This window comes from Lipotes vexillifer, unplaced genomic scaffold (genome assembly GCF_000442215.2).
Source record: "Lipotes vexillifer unplaced genomic scaffold, Lipotes_vexillifer_v1.1 scaffold637, whole genome shotgun sequence".
NCBI lineage: Eukaryota > Metazoa > Chordata > Mammalia > Artiodactyla > Lipotidae > Lipotes > Lipotes vexillifer.
In genome coordinates this window covers 1-4,341 of record NW_006795830.1, presented here as the reverse complement: position 1 = coordinate 4,341, position 4,341 = coordinate 1, and the positions used below count along the sequence as shown (strand labels likewise).

At 57.5% G+C, this 4,341-nt stretch overlaps 1 pseudogene; it reads left to right on the top strand.

Annotated features, from left to right (window-relative positions):
- The first annotated feature begins 447 nt into the window (after positions 1-447).
- LOC103073462 (melanoma-associated antigen 8-like) lies at positions 448-2,430 on the top strand (annotated as a pseudogene).
- The last annotated feature ends 1,911 nt before the right edge of the window (positions 2,431-4,341 follow it).

Below are 4,341 nucleotides of genomic sequence, written 5' to 3'. Positions count from 1 at the left end.
GGGGTCAGGGTGAGGACCCTGAGGCAGGACTGAGGGGACCCTGGACCCCAGAAGAGAGGGGACCTCAGAGGAGCTCGCCCATGCTGTCAGCCCTGGGAGGTCCCGGGCAGGGCTGACTGGACGTTGCAGGCTCTCACCTCTGCCACGTGGTTGGGGATGGAGGCGTCTAGGGATGCGAGGACCTTGGTCTGAGGGGAAACATCAGGGCAGCGGAGGGCGGAGTCCCAGGACCTGCCGGGGTCAAGGTGTGGACCCCGAGAGAGGACTGGGGGGAGCCCAATCTCCGGAACAAACCGGGGTCCACAGACATCTGGCCTGACCCAACTGTCAGCCCTGGAAACCTCGGGCAGGACCTGTCTCATTGCCCCCTCCTCATTTGTAGATGGGTGGGCTCAGGGAGGCGGGAGCCATGCTCTGGGGGTCTGGCCTCAGGCCCCGGCAAGGGTCATGGAAAAGACTGGGGAGACCCCTCCTCACACAGAGTACTTGGAGCCCAGCCGGCCCTGCCCCTTTTGTCACCCATGGGTGTCCCAGAATAGGTGGGAGCATTGACTCCCCGTCACATCCTCTCCTGGTGTCTTATGGAGGTGAGGCCTTGGCTGAAGGAGATTGGTCACAGTCAGCAGAGGGAACTGTCCCAGGCCCTGCAGGGTGTCAAGGTGCAAACTGAGCCGACCGCCCATCGTCCCAGCACAGATGGACACCATGGAGTTTGGTTGTCCCTTGTGAGACCTGTGAGCCCCTGGGCACCGTGGCAAGATGGGGAGGTCCTCACTTCCTTCTTTTCAGTGCAGGGAATGTGTCTTGAGAATTTTGACTCAGACAGCAGACAGAGGGCACAGGCCCTGCCAGGGGGAAGGGGAAGCCCTGCCCTGAGTGAGCACAGAGGAGGCCACCCATGCCAGGACAGTGGGAACCCCACAGAGTAAAGCCCAGTCCTCCTGCCAGCACCGAGGGGCACAGGGCTGTGCCACAATCTACAGCCGAGGTGCCCCCTCCATCCCTCTTACAGGGGCTCCAGGAACCGGGAGGTGAAAGCCCAGGTCTGAGGACCGTGTCCTCAGGCCACAGAGCAGAGGAGGCCCAGGCAGTGCCAGGTGTCAAGGTGAGGTGTGTGCCCTGAGTGTGTACCCAGGGGCTCCCCCTCCCAGAACAGAGGGGACCCCACAACACCCAAGTCACCCCACCGCCCTGACAGCCCCAGAACCTGGGGCCATGCTGGCTGCACCCTGAGGAGCCCCCTCACTTCATTCTTCAGGTGGGCAGGGGACAGGCCGCCGAGGAGGAGGGCCGCGGTGAGGCCCGAGGGCAGCCCTCAAGACGAGACCTGTAAGTGGCCTTTGTCAGAGCTGCCCAGGGTGCCTTTCTCCGCCGAGGCCGCTCACACCCCCTCTCTCCCCCAGGTACGAGGTCCCCGCCTGTCACCCCTGCCCACACTCCCGTCAGCGGCCCGACCCCTGTCATCAGGCCCCTGGTCGAGATGAGTGAGCTCCGCCAGCCTGAGGCCGAACTTCAGGCCCCAGTCCCAGCCTAGGGTCCGGTGGAGGCGCCGCTGCTGGGGGCTGCGGGGGAGGAGGCCGCATCCCCCTCGTCCTCCGCCTCCTCTTCTTACTCTGTCCTATTCCTGGGCACTCTGGAGGAGGTGGCTGATGCTGGGGAACCCATTCCCCCCCAGAGCCCCTCCCTCACTGCCACGGCCACCCCTCCATGGAGCCAATCTGAAGACGACGCCCTCAGCACCCCAGATGCGGAAGGGCCAAGCACCTGGCATGACCAGGAAGATGCCGAGTCCTTGCTCCAAGATGCACCACATCAGAAGGTGGCTGACCTGGTGGGGTTCCTGCTGCTCAGGTATCACACAAAGGATTCGACGACAAAGGCAGAAATGCTGCCATCCTCAAAGATTACCCGGAACACTTCCGCGTGGTCTTCAGCCGAGCCTCCGAGTGCATGCAGCTGGTCCTTCACCTCAACGAGAAGGAGGCGGACCCAAGCAATCACTCCTATGTCCTCGTCCCCACGCTGAGCCTCACCTAGGATGGGATGCTGAGCGACGGGCAGAGCACGCCCAAGGCCAGCCTCCTGGAGCTGGTCCTGTGCGTGATCACCCTGTTCAGCGACCATGCCCCTGAGGAGGAGGTGTGGGGAGTGCTCGGCAACATGGGGGGGTGTGCCGGGAGGGAGCCCTGAATCTGTGGGGAGCCCAGGGAGCTGCTCACCAAAGTGTGGGTGCAGGAGGGCTACCTGGAGTACCAGCAGGTGCCCCACAGCGACCCTGCCCGCTACAAGTTCCTGTGGGGTCCCTGGGCCTACGCGCAGACCAGCAAGTAGCAGGTCCTGGAGCATCTGCTCAGGGTCAATAGCTTGGATCCCAGGTCGTTCCCATCCCTGTGTGCAGAGGGTGTGAGCAACGAGGAAGAGGGAGCCTGAGCCAGAGCAGCAGCCAAGCTCCTTCCAGGCCCGCGCCCAGCAGCTTCTCCCGTGGGGCAGAAAGGGAGGCTGATCCTTCACTCTGAGGTTGAAGAGTGAGCGGTCCGCCACCGTCTAAGCAGTGAGAGCCGGGCGAGTTGGGGGAAGCCGGTGTGCAGCGTCTTTGGGTTCCTGTTGTGTATGTTGACATGGAATTTCATCTCTGTTTTCGTTGGGAATTTTTCACATATTGTCTCATTTAAAAGAAGGCTTAAAAGCTTCAGTATCTAAGTTTGCGAATGACATTAATCACACATGTATCTGCACTAATTCAGTTCAACGACAAGAGTTTTGCAATTGTGTAAAACAAATTGTAAGATTCCCATATTATTTTGTGATCCTGAACAAGATAGCATGGCATTGGAATAGGAATTTACTTGGAAATGTGAAAGTAATTAGCAGTACAACTGAAGGCCACCACGTTGTTCCTCGGGACACCCCGTCGTCCAATCAGTGAAGGGTGCCCTGCTGTGGGACTTTCCTGTTGCAGCCAAAGGGCAGGGCCAGGCCCCGGGCATGTGGGCCAGAGGGGGAGTGGCTGACATGGGGGAGTGGGAACTGCCGGCGCCCATCATCCTGGCGAGAGGCCACCCGCGGGGCCCTCAGGAAGGGAGACTGTGGGGAGATGGAGGGCCGCCGGATGGGGTGTAGCAGAGGCACCTTTTTGAGGACCCTGGGGGGTGGGGCCGGGACCCATGGGCTCCGGTGGCTGTTAGAAGTTCCTCTGTGTGTTGTTACGCCCTCTGTTCAATGGTTTGAGTCAATGTTTCTCCTAGTAAATTTCCCTGAAAGTTTCATCTGAGTCTGGCCTCTGCTGTGGGCAATGGAGGGAAAGGGCTGCTGTGGGTGAGGGCGGGGGTCCAGAGTCCGATTCCTGCTCAGCACCCATGGGACACCGCTCCAGAGAGAGGATAGGGTAGGCACTTTGCAGACCCAGAGATGGTGAGGGGTTTTTTTCCATTTCATAGGTGAGTTGTAAAGTTTTCGTGAAAACTGATAATTGCCTAAAAAGGCAGTAGAGAAGTTAAAATGTAAATGAAAAACTTGATTATCTCAGCAGGGAAAAGGGAACATAGGAGCAACAGTAGTTGGACAGACACTGCTATGGACTGAATGTTTGTAAACCTCTCCCCCTCATTCACCTGTTAAACTCTAACCCCCAAAGGGATGGGATTTGGAGGTGGGGCCCTGGGAAGTGATTAGCCTATGAGGGGGGAGCCCTCATGAATGAGATTACCTCCCCTATAAAAGAGGCCCCAGACAGCTGCCTCATCCTCTTGTGCCATGTGAGAAGATGGCTAGTTGATAGAACTAGACAAGAAATCAGTCCATGTAAAGAAGAGCTTTATTACTATTATTTATTACTCAGCTGTACAAAGGAACGAAATTGGGTCATTTGTAGAGATGCGGATGGATCTAGAGACTGTCATACAGAGTGAAGGAAGTCAGAAAGAGAGAAACAAATATCGTGTATTAATGCACATATGTGGAACTGGGGGGGGGTGGGCGGGACACGTGGGCTCCGGTGGCCGTTAGAAGTTCCTCTGTGTGTTGTTATGCCCTCTGTTCAATGGTTTCAGTCAATGTTTCTCTTCAGTAAAGTTCCCTGAACGTTTCATCTGAGTCTGGCCTCTGCTGTGGGCAATGGAGGGAAAGGGCTGCTGTGGGTGAGGGCGGGGGTCCAGAGTCCGATTCCTGCTCAGCACCCATGGGACACCGCTCCAGAGAGAGGATAGGGTAGGCACTTTGCAGACCCAGAGATGGTGAGGGGTTTTTTTCCATTTCATAGGTGAGTTGTAAAGTTTTCGTGAAAACTGATAATTGCCTAAAAAGGCAGTAGAGAAGTTAAAATGTAAATGAAAAACTTGATTA